Here is an 18,230-nt window from a genome sequence, read left to right as displayed (position 1 = left end):
TTTATCACTATTGTTGTATGATGCATTGTGTATTTATTGACATAAATAACACACAGAGTACACTTGCTCCACACCAGACAGTCATTTGAATAATGAAACCTATTATTACTGAATCAGACAATCAAGGAAATTAAATTATAAAATCAATTTTTAGTCCCAAACAGACCCATGTGCTCAGATGATGCAGCCTGAACCAATTACATGCTAGACAATTGTACGGTGAGATCATGAATGATTGAAGTTAGCTCAGTCAGTTGTGTAACGGTGTGACGCCATGGGGGACTCTTACGTAACCTGCCAATACACGGCTGCCATAGCCAGCTTTCAATCCTTCAACACTGAAGCCACACACTGGTAGTTACAGATCTATACTGTCTGGGGTCGGGCTCATGTGGACTGGACAGACCATACAGATCCTGCTGCTATTGTTACACTACTAATGTTCACTGCACATACCTCAACTACTACTACTACTACTACTACTACTACTACTACTACTACTACTACTACTACTACTACTACTACTACTACTACTACTACTACTGCATCACTTCACCAGGAAAACATCTATGGACACTACTGGTATAACAAATACTACTGCCACACTTCTTGCTAGGCATGTGGTATACATCTTGTATACCATACGCTGTTTTAGGATGCTACGTCTACAGCAACAGCAGTGCATCCCTCCCGTCTCACTGTCGACAGTGTGCACAGCTTACAAAGGACAGGCGTCCATCACTCTCACATTGCTCATACAGTACATTCTTAAAGGAGGCAGCTCTTGTTTACCCAACAGATTTAAATAGAGATTTATAAGACAATATACATTTGCAATTTGATAGTCAAAACAAATCATTCCATTAACTTTAAGGTATTTTCCACTTAAAAAATCTTCTAAAATGACTAAACTTTGATTTATAAACAATCCAAAAATTGATGTAAATCTTTTCAGTCTGAAACAGCTCATTCCACGGTCTATTTACCCTCTAACATGGTAATGTTTATGTACTAACAACACCAAATAGCTGTCATCAATTTCGTTTTGATTAGTAATTAAACCTTTTTGAGTTTGTAAAGGAACGACCCCAGCCAAGAGGTCACTTTCTTGTGCGCATTCATATTTCTAACATTAATCTCCCAAGTTTGACACCTACACGACCAATGTCTATTGGCTATTGTTGATAGTATTGTTGATTGTATTATGAACCTGTTAAGCAAACAATAATATCCTAGTATTGTTCTGCCCTCTTGGGGGTGCCTACCCGCTGGGCTACTAACGAGCTCAGCTCAGGTGAGAAGAGAGAGAGACGAAAGTGACACTAAATATGATAGCAAAATATAAAAAAACATGAAAAATGTCCAGACAGATGGAGCCAATATAACGTTGGCATTTAATTCAATGAAAATTCACTTCATATTAAAAAAACAAACAAAAAACACACACCCTCCCAACACCTTTTGGTAAATACTGCAAATTGTACTAATCCATTTATCCTGGTGTCACCTGTGAAGGATGCCTTTTCTTTTTTGTTATCTCCGAAAAGGTTAAGTTTGAAAAAACACCTATCCTACGGAGGTAGGGTTGACATTTAAAGAAACATCCTTTTTCCCTTGTTGCTGTTTTTGTCCTGATCGTACTGACACCTGAGTACCTGAGTTGGAGTACTTCTGAAAGTGATACAGATGTTTATCCGTTTGTTTGTTTTCTGTTATTTTGGCCATTTTGAAAGAAATGACCAGCCATAAATATTAACACATTAATATTACTTTACATCTGCAATCTAGATAACAAGTAAATTGCATTTCAATCTTTTCCCATTAACCGAACCACATAAAGCACATTAAAATATTTTTAAAATTTCTACATATTGTTAATTTTTAAAAGAACATATTCTTAAATGTTAACGCAGCATTAAAGTAAGTTGCCTAGAAATCCCCTTCTAACAAATTACATAATGCATATAAAGAGCCAGCAGGCAAAATTGGATCTGAGGTAATAGGTTCAATAGGGTTGATCCCAATCAGACACAAAGAGTTAGGTGCAATGTTGAAATAAACATGGATTAGTCTTTGGTATTTAAAAATCGAGATTGATTGTAATGGAATTAAACACAGGGCTATACCAAGGCTTCACCTGCATGGGATCAAGGTTACTCACTTCCTACGTGTTGATTGTAACACCTGTGTGTGATGTAATGAAAGGAGGCAGAATGTTCACTCTAATTCAATAGCCTCTAGTCAAATTTGATGGGACTAAAGCACACTGAACATCCAGAAATTAGTCAAGTTTTAACATAGGAATGTAGTGAACCATGTAAAATATGCTTACGAGGCCATGGTTGATCAATAGTACTTAAACATAATGTAATTGTTAAGTCAAACTTATGTTCATTGGTAGTTGTACATCAAAGGAAGTCATTGACGCATGGAGATAAATTGCTACTTTTAGTTAAGGTCGGTATGTTTACATCTGTTTTGACCACACTGAACAAATACAGATCTCTATTGTATGAGATTGTCTTTAGATTAAGGATCAAAGATGCATAGCACTCATTTTCCTTAAAAGATACATGAACCTCCTTAATGAGGACGAAAATGTTCACAGTGACATCATCTGGATTGGCAAGTGTCCACATGTAGGAATCATTTATACATAGCAATGTTCTCTTAGTTCTGTACAGACAATGCAACCAGAAATTGTCTGGCATGTGGTGTCTCTGGATTAACAGGGTGTCACTGTACATGAAATGTTTGTTGTTTGATGTGCATTCAGCAATATTCCAGCTATTATGACAGAGGCCTGTGAATAATCAAGTCTGGACCCGACAATCTAGTGATTGATATTGTGAGCAACGTTCCGCACTGTCAGGGTACGATGACACGCCACCAACCAAGTCACCGAGCCTGACCATCTGATCCATTGATTCGCCTCTTACAACCAGTATAGGCTGCAAGGGACCTATTCGGAGCACCTTAAGAATACAGTACCACAACTTCTGATGAGGACGATCCCTAACCCCTAACCCCAACCCTAACCCCAACCCTATCCCCAACCCTAGTGCATGAAACATTGGTGGTACTGTATTCTAACGATAGGCCACCTATTGTAACCCAGAATCCAGGTACTACTGTATATAAAACACATTAGATTAGTATTCACTTATGAACAGTTCAACATACATATTTCACATTTTGCAAATTGATTTTAACAAAAACTCATATGATCAATTACATGCGGATTGTATCTCAAATGAACAAAATCAGTCGATCAGACTTCTACTTCAAATGATGTCAAGTGATATCTATTATCATCATCTACTGCCACTTCTTGTTTATGAAGAGGGCATACAATACAACACACACGTTCTTCCTCCCAGTATTTCACTCAATTACGTCCTGATAAATGAACTCTTTCATTTCTGCACTGTGTACCCCCCAACCCTCACGTACATATTGTTAATCCATAGTGTCACTTGTAATGAAGGAAAGACAATTGTTGATAAGTCCATCAGGATGACAATAGTTTATCAGTGTCCGCCAATCTTGATAAAGTCGTCACCTTGCGACTGTCGATAAATTAAGGTATGATATGATGAACAAGCGCACTACACTGGGAATGGTATACGTGCAGTATTCACCATGACATAAACATGCAGTGACGTCAATTGCAATACCTATCAGTAACCTGGATTAGCTCATACGGCGTGCCCTCATTTCAACCCAAAACGCATTATACACATACCACTGTTCTAACAGCATGTACAGTGCATAGCTATATCATAAAAAATCCCCTTTCAAAAATTTCCATTAAATAATCACCATGCAACTCTAGTTGACTGAAACAAATTTCATCCCAAGTAGGAAGTATAGCCTGTCATGTCATAAATCATATATCAATTCAAATACATAATGCAACAGAGTTGCTGGTTAAACAGTACACATACTCCCAATTATATTGTTCTCCTTGAAGCTCCATCCCTTCATCCTTAATGTGGTATAATTGGCATATAGTTATGTGCACCTGCACTATGGTGTGTGCCAGATGAAATACTCTGAAACATCACTTGGTTCATAAGCTGACATCATGCATGTAAGTAATAGGTACACTTAGTATGAATTACCCATTTGTCCATACAGTGTATGGCTTTGCCACATGTGGTTTATACACTGTAGTGACTCTAAGGCCACAGTGTTGCAAGTTATATTGGAGATAACTGGTAAACAACAAGATGTAGGTGGTATATATCTCGTATGCACCTGATGGCACGTTCCTGTTTGCACTTATCAAGTCTATAGCTATTGATATTTTATTGACACTGATATTGATTTTGTATTATTGAAATTGTGACCTGAATACTTACATAAAGGCTGAGACTGTCATTGTGATGAAGCCAGTTTCAAATCTATTGACATATTTAAGGTCATAATTTTGAATGTAATTAAATTTAAACCGCATTTCGAAATAGTTTAATAAAAATATTTGGAATGAGTTTCTTTAATAACATTCTTTAAACAATAACGATGAGAATTTATGGATGTCAATTTTTTTATTATGTGGAACACAACGTTTCAGAGTATATGCTTACTCCATCATCATTTCACCCAATGAAGGAGTGAGCATATACGCTGAAATGTTGTGTTCCTCATGATAAAGAAGTTGACATCCATAAATTCTCTTCCTTATGTGTATCACTTCTAAATGCCTTTCAAAGACTTGATTCTTAAACAATATTATCAATATATCGGTTACAATTATATCTTTTCATATATATTCTTTGTTTTTTGTTACGAAGTTGTGTTTGCAACCTTGATATATATATGTTCATCGCAAACAATGTCGTACATAGATGTATATATACAGTGTTTATATACACAGCTGCTGATAGAGATCTCATTACAAGCTCCCAGGACATTCTTCCTGGTCATACAGTTAAGCAAGGTTCTGTTTAAGCCCATCAATATGTTTCAAACATGCATATTTTCTATATCTTTCAGACAAACTAGATCAGTTTATGTGTTTTATATCACGACAGACATATGGATGATAACAATGAATAGAACGTGACACATTACAGGTTAACAAAAGCAAAGTTCAGATAAGGTGCTTTTTTTTACCTTAATAGCTATTTATATATACAGCTTTGGATATAATTTGTCACAAGTATTCAAAACATACTGTTTACATAGTCAAAATTTAAATTCACTTTTTAAAATTTGATAAAAATATATCCTTACCCATGAAATGCCTCTAGATGAAAGATTGCATGTTAATATGACTAATGAGCCTGATTAATTTCATGTTTAATCTAGTCAACAAATTCCATTCAGAACAAAGGTTAACAACTGTTAACCGTGTTGCTATATCAGTGACTTCATCACCCAGTCTCCATCCATCCCAGTCAAACTAATGCTTTTCCTCAGGTACGCATTTAGCACCTGAGTGGTATATATATCCTATATATCTTTATCTACAGTTTTACCAATCACCTCCACAATGCTACACTCCTCTGATGGCCCTATCAGCTGATGTATCAATGCAATGGCCTCTCTAATACTGAAGATAACCAGAGAACATGCCCTGTGGCAGGTATCCTGCCTGTGGGGCAGCACAGCATCTATTATTCACTGTTAATTCTATCAATGCTTTATCTATATCCACCTGACTGACCGAGAGACTGCTTCGACACATGTTGGTGTCTATTACAGGTGCAGAAAGGAAGATTAGGGATCTATGAGGTGCATCAAAGGGGATAGGGATCTAAGGAAATCCCCCAAAAGGGGCCCTGGTCCCTTGGGACCTTCGTCTGTCTACTTCAGACAGTGGTGGTAGATAACTAGTTGTGTTGGTAAGATGTTCTTGTAAATTCCTCACCTAATGTTACATCATACAGAGAATGGTGATGGGCGATAACTTATGTAAAACAAGTCTGTTTGTCCACACTGAAGAGGACCTTCTTTATTCAATGAACCACAGGTTCTTGACCAGTTAATGACATTTGAATGTATGGAGTACAAAAATATCCAGTACATTTCACAGGAGTGTGTTGTGTCAATAAATAAGATATTCCTCCAAATAACTTAAGGAACGCCCGATTGCATGACAGATTAATTATAGTAATATGAAAGGATTGGGTGTTCCTTAACTTCTTTAGAGTAATATGTTTGGCTGTTTTTTTATACTTTTTGTAAGTAGCTACAATCGAAGTGTTTGACATGCCTTTCTGGTGACAGGCAGATAACTTGTGAAGTGCATTACTGGGATATCTATACGGCTGTTTGACAGCTTGGCCTCACAATGTTTTGGGCAACAATCCTTTTATATCCCGATAATGTTTGTCCCTAATTATCTATCTTCAACACAGGTATGATATTTGAACCTGTCAACACTTTGTCGAACATCCCTGCAAACCGAGCATATCTAGTACCCCTTTTGCCAGCAGTGTGACATAAACTTTCTGTATTTGAAAGGCATATAGAAGTGTTACACATAAGGATGTTTGTTTGTTTAACGCCGCACTCCAGCTATATGACGGCGGTCTGCAAATAATTGTGTCTGGACAGTGATTAATATCATGAGCATCAATCCACTCAATTGGGATCAATGACATGCATCAACCAAGTCAGCGAGCCTGACCACCCCATCCTATTTGTCACCTCTTACATCAAGCATAGTCGCCTTTTACGGCAGATACACATAAGGAAGAAAATTTATGGATGTCAACTTCTTTATTATAAAGGGGTAAGCATATACTCTGAAACTTTGTGTTCCTCATAATAAAGTTGACATCCCTAAATTCTCTTCCATAGACTTTATGATTGAGATATAAGTTTACACCACAAGGAGACATTTTGGAGAGACTTAAACTCTTTTTTTTCTTAATTCCTAGTCTGTTTTTGATTACATCATTCATTACATATTACAATTACACAAGACCAAACAACATGTCAAGAAAGATTCTCCCCCTTAGGTAAATAGACTCACCTTCTCCGAACAGAAACAACGAAGATAGACTGTAACCTAAGATTTCTATTACGACATTTGACACAATGCATGCCACTTCCTTCTTTCAAAAGATATAGTTGTTTTTCGCCTTCCTTTTTAACTTTCAATTTCCTCGAAAGATTGGATTTAAATAGGACATGACGGACATGGTGCATGTGACGAAACGAAACAAACAGGGTTCCCGGACTTCAGGCATCATTTTCTGGTTTCAGTATATATATCTGGTTCTGATATTTCAAAGGTTTTTACTCATCAGATAAGGTTTCAACTACTGATATGAATAAACAATCCCAAAGCTAAATCTTCAGGTCTTTTCTGATTTCATAAATACTCTTGTCTAAAATGTCATTTTTGACATACGATGCTATGACTCTAAGCAACCTGTGCACTGTTTTTAAATTCACTAATCCCCAAGATTTTCCAGGAGAGCAGGATGTAAAAAGGTCTAGTGGCCATTTGTGACGCTGAAACCTGATCTTGATATTAGATTTGTTGACACACATCTTTCAACCGAAACAGGATTTGATTATTTATAGCTGCATGATATCCTGAATCAGAAAGGGGAATAAAATTACAAAGGATATGACATTTTTTAAAAAGAAAGAACAATGCGTTTTGCAGTTTTTATTTCATCTAAGCTATTATCTATGTGTCAGCAACATGTACAGTCTGATTCCCCAAAGTGGTACTCGATCGTGTTGGATGACTAGAGGCTTACTGTGTTGGTGTTCTCAGATCCTCACATAAAGACGTGTTGTATCCGAGAACAACATCTGATTTCAATGAAATTGCAGACATCAAAGAGAAATGGTACAGTTTATAGATGCATTTTAATGATTAATATCAAATTGATAATAAAAAGTTGGTTGTTTGCCATATTACCTTTGCAATCAAGTAACTGAGTTTTGGTTTGGTTTTGAGACAGAGTATTCAAGTGCATTTTGTCTCCCCTCCAGGGCCCTACATTCCTAGGGAGAACAGGTTGCCAGGACCCCATGCTTGCTGTAGGGGGTGACTAGTACGGTGCATGGGACTGTGTGTCATCGTGACATGGATAATTGCTCATACTGTCAACCACTGGTTTGCCTGGTCCAGACTTGATTGTTTACAGAACACTGTTCTACAGCTGGGATACGTCCGACACTCACTCACTCACTCACTCACTCACTCACTCACTCACACACATAATACCTCATTGAGAATTCGAAAAAAATGTTCATTTGTTGCATTAATGCAAAAAACATACCTGTCAACTCCATAACGCAAAATTACAGAATGAAATTTTAGAAGCTAAATAAATTATTTATGAAATATCAAAATAATAAACATGCATTGGCTTACATACACCATATTGTACATTGAAAATATATTCAATATTTTCCCATATTAGTTTAAACTGCACACTCTCAGTTAAATGCTTACTAATTTACAACTAATTAAAATCTATTTGATAATGACATTCAAAATGACCTCTAGATTTCCTAAAACCTACAACCTCAAACAAACTCATTTCCTTGCATTCCCTCGTTGCCTTGCTCAAACCATGCATAATCATCCAGGAACGTGAGGTATAGTAGGTATGACTTGTCAATCATGTATATGTACATAGGTAACACTCTCACCTGGGCAGGTGAGTCATACTCTTATCTCTCCAACCCCCTGGCCAATCTACATGTCTCCAACTGGAGCCCCTACTCTAGTCGAAGCTAGGTCTCCCACTCTCTATAGTAAACATTAACACTGATTAAAAGACTGCAGTGCTGAATTAATGGAAAGCTAAGTGGGACAGGGTAGATGAGGGGTGCACAATTTCAGGTCGGACATGTTTACTGAAGGCACAGTGGTTGGTTGGACAGGGGAATGACAGGGGGATATGAGGAGGGTAGGGGGGGGGGGGGGGGGGCATGGTAGCGTGGTTGACCTGGCTTACCGGTCACACATCCGAGTAAATGAAGGCCATGTGTAGTTGTGCAGGTAAAAATGCTAACAAAACCTGAGCATCTGGCGCAAAATGTAGTCAATATTGAGTAGATATAAAAACATATCAAATGTCAGGTAAATGGAAAATTACAGGTAAGTTAAAATAGGATTTTCCTAATATGAACATCAGAGCACCTGAGAATGTTACTGTCAGGTGATATTATGCAATTGGAAATGCATTATGTATGCACTTTGTATATCATTACACACCTGTCAGCTTGGAAGCTCGTTACTTGCAGATATTCTCCACAGGTGAGCAAGCTTCTCAGGTAGCTATAGCTAGCTTTGACCTATATAACCACTATGTAGTTTAGTAAAAGTTTAGCTTAAACAAATTGTACTCCAAAACAAAGTAACTACAAAGCAATACAAAAATAAATCTGCACATACCTTGATTATTATAAAATAATTAAATCCAGGGAAGCATTGCAGGACTGTGTACAGAAGCTGGTTCTGGGATGACAGTGTAGTAACAGTGGTTGTAAACTTCCAACCAATCAGAACACACCAGCCTTTGTCATCGTAGCCTTTGATTGGTTTCTTGGTGAGTAAACAAATTTGGCGGCTTCAGTGTTTGGCAAGCTGCCCAATACTTGTGTCCAGGTCTCGACTTGCCACTCAACTCCCAAACAAGGGGAGACACTGGGGATTCACGATACCTTATAATACGACCCCAGATCACCTGAGCTGGCTGTTCAGACTTGCTCCTATCTCAAAGCGTCGGTCACTATTCACAGCTTTATTGCTGTATATGAAGTATACTACAAGGATTCACTTTGATGAAATATGTAGTGAAATATGACCATTGCATTTATTTGCAAAATATTTTGAATGCTAATATTTTCATATCTTTCAGCTTAATAGAAACCTGCATTGAATATGATTTCCCAAAATACTGAAATATATATGATGAAATATGTAGTGAAATATGACCAATGCACATATTTGCAATACAATTTTGAAAGCTAATATTTTCTTATTTTTCTGTGAGGATCCGGGGCAGAATAGGTCTCCAGCAACCCATGCTTACCATAAAAGGCGACTATGCTTGTCGTAAGAGACTACTAAAGGGATCAGGTGGTCAGGCTCGCTGACTTGGTTGATACATATCATTGTATCCCAATTGCGTGGATCAAGGCTAATGATATCAATTACTTGATTGTCTGGTCCAAACTCGATTATTTACAGACCGCAGTCATATAGCTGGAATATTGCCGAGTGCGGTGTTAAACAACAAAGAACAAACAAACATAATTTTCAGCTAAACAGAAACCTGCACTGAATAACATTTCCAATATATTACCTCCCCTGCAGCAATAACAAGTTTAATTATCAACCTGCACAACACCAAAATATGTGTTGAAACAAAAACTAAATGAAATATTGAGGAGTGTTTACCATAATAAATCATACTAACTGAAAATATGACATGCATTGAATAAACACATATATATGTCCTAAGTAGCATAGGCATGTGATTACATAAGCTTTTCTCATGGTAAGCTTTTGTACAACAAAATGACCTGATTTTTATATAACTTCAATTGATTTGATTGAAATAAATCACATGATCAAATGACAGACTTGCATTCTAACAATAGTATCCGCAAGCGACAAAATCCGTACAAAATCCCATTAGCATCAAAAATTACCCCTAAGAAAATCTAGCTAAAGCCCATTAAGTGATGATGTAGCAAATGAATAAATGGAGCCTATTTGACTTGTTCATCCCCCAATTCCATTAATCAAATAGCTCCCTACTAGCAATCGTAACCTTTAAGTAACTTATCAAAGATAACACTGCACTGAGAGCAACGGTAAGCTAGTTTGCTGCAAAAGGCATTGCCTGTGATCCAATTGTATGCTAACAGACTTGGCCCAATTGCAGAGCTGTTTTGTAAGTGGGGGCACTCAACCATGACCACTACCTTGTAAGATACAAGATCGGCTGTTTGCCAAGAGAAGTCATGCATAAAGTGAAGGCACTACAGTAAAGAACGCAATAAACATGTGCGACATTGTCACCACACGTAGCCAGGCTCTTAGAAATATTCTATTGGTATGAGAAACGATACATGGAATCTTTACTAAAGCATTTTGTACATTACATGGTGTGTATGATACTACACCATGGCTCTTTGTATGGAAGGTGTTGAATTAAGACCTATTTATCCGACCTGTTTCTTATGAGGCATAACATAAATCTGAATTCTGCCAACAACATTTATATTAAGAAACTTAAGAGAATAGTTGCTTGGATACTCAAACAGTTTGATATTCATTTTTCATGCTGAACATATCTGATTACATCTGACAAAGCATTGTCATTTCTACAAAACTGAATCAAATGATTCAACATGATTTTTAATTGTGTTTTTTTCTCATATCCCCCAGTGTTTCCATGACAACAGGGAGAGCATGAGACATTGTTTTGAACAGCTGGGTTTGGAAAATAAAAGTGAAAATGCTCTTTGAAATACAATCTGACATGTTTCTTATTAGTCATTTGAGAAGAAGAAAACGCGAGACAAGTGAAGGATCAAACAACATGATTTTCTGTCTCACAGAGCAGCTGGATTGTCTTCAATAAAAGAAAACAACAGATAATCAAAGTGCTGGAAGGTTTTATGGTTACTTACAAATTGGCCATTGCTTAGAAGCTTGTTACATATATGACCTACACTTGGCCATCTCCTGCTGAGATCAGTGGTGAAAACCACTTCACTATTTATTGTTTCTGATTGGAAGTCAGGCTGCGGATTCACTGAGAACACCTGGTGTCATCACACTGCACTGGCACTGGCTGGTAGGACAGCTCACCATGAGTGTACAAACACATGGACTGTCAGTTCTATTTGTCAACAATCTTTTCTTGCATTCTGTATTTCAGCAACTATCTTTCTGTCTTTCAGCAACCATCATTTCTGTATTTCAGCAACTACCTTGTACTTTGGTATTTCAGCAACTACTTTTCATTTCTGTATTTCAGCAACTACTTTTCATTTCAGTATTTCAGCAACTACCTTGCATTTCTGTATTTCAGCAACTACTTTTCATTTCAGTATTTCAGCAACTACCTTGCATTTCAGTATTTCAGCAACTACCTTGCATTTCTATATTTCAGCAACTGCTTTCCATGTTTGTATTTCAGCAACTTCTTTGCATTTCAGTATTTCAGCAACTACCTTGCATTTCTGTATTTCAGCAACTGCTTTCCATGTTTGTATTTCAGCAACTTCTTTGCATTTCAGTATTTCAGCAACTACCTTATATTTTTGTATTTCAGCAACTACCTTGCATTTCTGTATTTCAGCAACTGCTTTCCATGTTTGTATTTCATTCAAAATCTTGCATTTCATACAGTATTTTGCATGTCAATATTTCAAACATATTAAAACTACCAAACGTGAACAAGGCATTTCTAATCCTGTTCACCAGTTCCTCTGTTACCCAACTAGTCAGCTCTTGCCTTGCATACATAGCAGTCAGTAATAAACTAAATTACCAGATATCCTTTTTTCTTAAACATATGATAACCTGATCAGCCTTAAAGTAATGACATCAACTGCCTATTTAATTGATTCCCTCTAGAATGTCACATCACAACTTGTGTTTTGTACACCTACATTGTAAATGCCATGCTGTATGATACTGTAACAGTACGAGCTGTATCGCTCCCTGTCCAGGTCTTTACGTAATGGAGTTTCCGGGCAAGCGTATGCTTGTCATGATCCTTCCTCTTCATGTGGAGATTTACAAACAGTCTCAAGTTTTAACGAGGCGATTGCTCTCAATCCATAATATTAAAGTGTGACTTGGAATTAATCAGACTTTGAGGTCTGTAAGAAAACTCACTTTTAAAGTGTAACTCTTCAAACGAAACATATTCCTTTGAGTACAAGGTGTATGTTGTGAGAAACCAACACTAGTCATACATGAAGCTTTTATCAGCTAAAGAAGAAACTGAAGAAAAACCTCATTGAATCATACCTTCCTCCCAATCTTACAGTGAAACAAAGAATATATCTGAGTGAGTGAGTGAGTGAGTGAGTGAGTGAGTGAGTGAGTGAGTGAGTGAGTGAGTGAATGAGTGAGGTTTTGCACTGCTTTGAACAGTATTTCAGTTACATCACATACATGTCAACTTGATGTGGGAGGAAATCCTGAAGTGATGCAGGTCTTACACATTAACCATCTTGGTGAAACCCACAAGCACAGGTATGGTGCTGACAAACCTAGAAACATGATCAAGACGAATTTGGGATTCAAACCCAAGAAACATAGGCTTCTGGTACACCTAAGGGACCATTTCCTCATAGACAAATGCAGTGCCTTGATGACTGGGACACCCTTGTCCTAGGATTACACAGATCTGTCCCCACCAGTAGCACTGGGTAGTCAAGGTGACAGGCTCACAATACAGTTAGTCTCAAAAACATTACCAAGGACAAAGGACAGCTAATGCACTGCAGCACACCAAACTAATCAATTCTGTATGCAGCAATCTGATACATATAATAATTAGTTGTAATGGCAATATGATGACACTTTGATCCAGTAATGCACATTCAAGCTGCGGGCACTTACTACCTTTAAGTGATGGCATATGCCCATGCCTAGATCTGTTTGCATGTAAGAAGATGCCAAATGAATTATAGACCCTACACAGGGATACCTGGAATAACAGTTAATTACTTGATTGATTACATGAAAGGTTATGTCGTATTGAGTGGACGGCCAGGAGGTCATATTAACCTTTAAGATGTCATACTACATAATTTCTGACCCAGAAATAATATTTCATCAGGCGTAATGAATTGATGAAATGAGCCAGTAAATATGCCATTGGACAGCCTCTAGAATATATTATCGTGATGTGGCCAATATTTACATAATGAACACTACCACCACCACTGTCAAGGATGGGACTAATATAGTTTTGGGGGTTGGGCGTTGGGGGTTGGGGGTTGGCGAGGGGAGATTATTTCAGCTTGGGATTTCTGTCAGAAACAGGATAATTGTACTTCTCTTTCAAGCAAGTCAAGCAATTTTTTTATCTGAAAGGGAGAACCAAATAATTAATTTTGACAACACCTTTCTTTTTCGAGATGTCTGGCAAGCATCCCCCTGCCCTGAATATCCAGTGGTCAGTTCCTAAGAGCTGATCAAAATTAAACTTGAAACAATGGAATTATGAAAACTTGAGGCAACTACTGTAAGTAGTGGAGAGGAACATATGATCCCAATTAGCATCCTATGACGTGTCTGAAGGCCTGAGCAACTGGAAACTTGGAAGTGTTACCTATAATATATATCTACACTAATAAACTATCAATGAATCATACTCCATGCATCCCCAGCTGAATAGCCTTGATGTAGATATAAGAACAATATTTCAAAATTATGGAAGACAAGTGTCTTTCCAGACGGACATTCATTATACACAGTGTGTGGTGCCAAATCTATTTCACCATCATCAATAACACAAAGCCTATCACCGGAACAAAGATAAATTTCTGAGGCTTGGGGGACTACAGTTATCTTGTGGCCAGCTGCTGACATATGTCTTAATTATCTCCAGCTCATTATTGTCCTAACGGACACCATTGTTTGGATCAGTGGAATGGTAGACAAAATAGATTGCTAGACAAGATACAAATCATCTTAAGCTTGTGCAACTTTTATGTATTGTATTCCCAGTTTCCATCATCATCATCATAATCATCATCATCATCACCTCCATCATAATCATCACTACCACCACCATTAACACGGCCATCATCACCACCATCAACGCGGCCATCATCACTGCCATCATCAACACTGCCATAATAATCATCACCACCATCAACATCACCACCATGATCATAATCATCACAATCACCATCATCATCATTATCATCATCAACATCATCCTAATTATCTGCAATATAATAACCATCTACAACAACAATCATCATTATCTGTGATTTGGTTCATGATCATCTTCTAAAATATGATGTTATCACCACTATCATAATATTTTGCTTAGTAATAAAGGGAATATTTTGCTAAGTAATAAAGGGAATATTTTGCTCAGTAATAAAAGGAATATATTGCTCAGTAATAAAGGGAATATTTTGCTCAGTAATGAGAGAATATTTTGCTCCATATTAATGATGTCACCATCACTATCTGCATCATCATCATAACCTTTGCTTAACAATAAAGACACCATAATCTTCACAACAATAAGCATCATGATCATCTCGATGACTGCATTCAGTATTGGCAGCTACACCAGACAGTAATACATGTCGGTATCCTCAGAAGAAGCAGGCTGTCTTCTCTCCAATCTTGTGTTACCGGTACTCGATGTACCCCCATGTCATGTCTAGACCAAACACCATCAACAGTATCAGGCAGACAATAAATGGAGCTTGGAGACTTTGATACATGGTGCTACATTGACCCGAACTTTGAAACACTGAGAGTTCCATTACACAGACACAATTAACACATGAACCATTGAGACTAGCATTTCATCAGCACAAATAACACATAGATCAGCTAAACATATTTTTCACCAACTCCCTCAAGACGGAAATCTATACTTCATAGGTACAAGCAAAATACAGCAAGACCTTGTGAACTCCTTTCCCTTCATACAAAAAGCTCTATATTCCCAGATGAATTCTTATCCCAGCTCCTGAGGTGTAACTGTAAAGTGTATAATGACTTGAAAATAATATAGTAACATTGTTCTAATTGGCATCGTAAGAAATTAACATAATTCAAAAATGAAAAAAGTTAATTGTTAAAGTTAAACAAAGGAATCAAATGTGAAGTAGACCTGGGTGCTGTTGTACAAAACAACCTTAGCACTGTGACTGTTGTAAGTTCATGTTAAGGTATGGTAGGTACGATCACCTTAGCGCTAAGATCGCTTTGTACAAAGGCACCCTGTAGATTTACCCTCAGTTATCCATTCATATCATTTTCATCACTTTGTCTTTATGCCCAATGGAATCCTTTTCAACAGATAGTTTAGGCTGATCATTCTCTGGCACTGACGTTATATTTGTACACAGCATTGTTATCAAAAGCCTGGAGTGAGTGAGTATGGTTTTACGCCGCTTGTGAAACATCAATTCCATAAAATACATGAGAGCAGAATCAAGAATAAACATTTCTGTGTACCACAATTTACTGATTATAAGGCAAATATGATCTCAAACCCATTCATGCCAATCTAATAAGTAAAATTATTATTGCCTACTGTCGTACTGACTAAAGGCTAAATCTAACTGTCGACTCCCACTCTTATCATTGCTATGGTTTTCATGAAATACAGAAAACCTGACAATTTAATGATCACCAAGACTTTTCACTGCAGGAACAAACTAAGAGATACTAAGAGAATTTTATTTCATACACAACAGACAGACAGAGATGGATTCCTACTTGTAACATTGTTGAACATTGTTCTTTACATCACACATCCACAGGGATGTATATGCAGGTATATCCACCGATATATTACTGTTATCACATCTTCTAGCTTGCTGCTGCAGCTGCTGCCGGTGGAGCAGCGAGAAGAAATGTATAATCAATGATCCATGTGCATGACACCACGACAGCCATCTCCTACAGGAGACACTGATGCCAATTCCAGTGGCAAAGCTAACTGTCTCAGATGAAATAAATAAAGTAAAACATATGAACACGCAGAATTGCTGCTTTGATAGATAAATATATTGCATGAGAAACTGATGTCCAGTAGCAGCAGGAATGACAGTCTAAACACTTGACAAGTTCCAATAGCCTGACTTCAGATTATAAATATACACTGATTCATTTCCTCTGTGCGTGACTGCTAAGGATTAATATGCAGGCATTTCACAAAGGTAATACAGATGACAAAACTAGCATATAAGTCTAACTTCAGCCTCATCTGAAGAACATCATACAAGTCCAGAACATCAACCCTCATTGAGTGAGAGAGTGAATATTGTTTTACGCCCCTTTTAGCAATATTCCAGCAATAACAATGGGCTTCACACATTGTACCCATGTGTGGAATTGAACCTCGGTCTTCGGTGTGATGAGCAAACGCTTTAACCACTAGGCTACCCCATAGCCCCTGGCCTCATCAGGCCATACAAGTCCAAAACATCACCCCGAAACTCCTACTTATCTTGTGTTCCTAGGAGGGAAATGACTACTAATACTGCGATGCTGACTAGGGTTAATAAGAAGGGATGCTACAATAAGGATTTAGCCACTGAAACTCCGGGTTTGTTTTGGTTTTGAATTGATGTAATAAATGTCCATTAACAATCGATAATATTTTCCTCAAACTGTTTATTCTTCCCTGTGATGCGGAACATGAGAAGTCACGTATACCGGTAAAACAAAAAGTGAAAATCTGGAAAGAAAATTATTGGTGCACATTATGTTTTTCATACCAGTCTCCAAATCAGGCGTTTTGTTTATAAAAATAGCTTCTTGAACATATCTTACGCACACTAAGAATATGACTATCTGTGATATACACATGAAAATATTGCCATCATACAAATTTGTGTCTTATATGGAGATCTAGAAGTTGGTCAGAGGGTGCTTATTGGAGTGAGTGAGTGATTAATTTGTGCTTAACGCCACATCAGCAATCTTGCAGCTAATCGCGGCGAGGGGGTCCTTATTGGAGCTGGGTGCTTAATAACAGTGAATATGGTACATACCTTCTACACCTCCGCTACAATGACGGAGTGACACGATCAGCTGTGATTGCAACACTAGTAAAAACTAATAGAAAGACACTTAGATTCTACCTCACTATAGTCAGTAGCCAGTCACCTGAGAAAAACTAGCATCGAAACGGCTACACAAAGATACACATATTATATGTGTGGAGAAATCTCAAAGTCTACATGGGATAATCTGGAACCTGATCATTATGTTTCTTGATATTCAATTAACTGCTCACATGTTCTGCAGCTGGACCAGTTGTCATCACAAGTTGTATTACCTGTAACACGTATTACCGTGATAGTCGACTATAAAATCATACAACGATTCTATCATTAATAAGCAAATTACATTATGAAATAAACTGATATCATTCAAACAGTGGTCGCCACTGAACAAGATATTATTTTCCTATTTGATAATGGTTGATACATATACTACTCAAAAGAAGTTAAGGACCTCCCAAATCTTTCATATTACTTAAGTTTATCTGTCATGGCAGAACCAGGGGGTA

General features: G+C 37.4%; 1 protein-coding gene across 1 annotated transcript in view; it reads right to left on the bottom strand.

Moving 5' to 3' along the window:
- Positions 1 to 9,514, bottom strand: part of LOC124134049 (semaphorin-1A-like) — a 42,879-nt gene extending 33,365 nt beyond the window's left edge. The window contains exon 1 of the mRNA XM_046498667.2: positions 9,377 to 9,514. The gene's annotated coding sequence lies outside the window, so the exon portion shown is untranslated. The remainder of the gene's footprint in view (positions 1 to 9,376) is intronic.
- Between the last annotated feature and the right edge of the window lie 8,716 nt (positions 9,515 to 18,230).

Source organism: Haliotis rufescens, unplaced genomic scaffold (genome assembly GCF_023055435.1).
Source record: "Haliotis rufescens isolate VD_foot unplaced genomic scaffold, xgHalRufe1.0.p SCAF_1, whole genome shotgun sequence".
In the NCBI taxonomy this organism is placed as follows: domain Eukaryota; kingdom Metazoa; phylum Mollusca; class Gastropoda; order Lepetellida; family Haliotidae; genus Haliotis; species Haliotis rufescens.
Note: the sequence above shows the minus strand (reverse complement) of the source record. Positions and strands in the feature narration are given on the sequence as shown.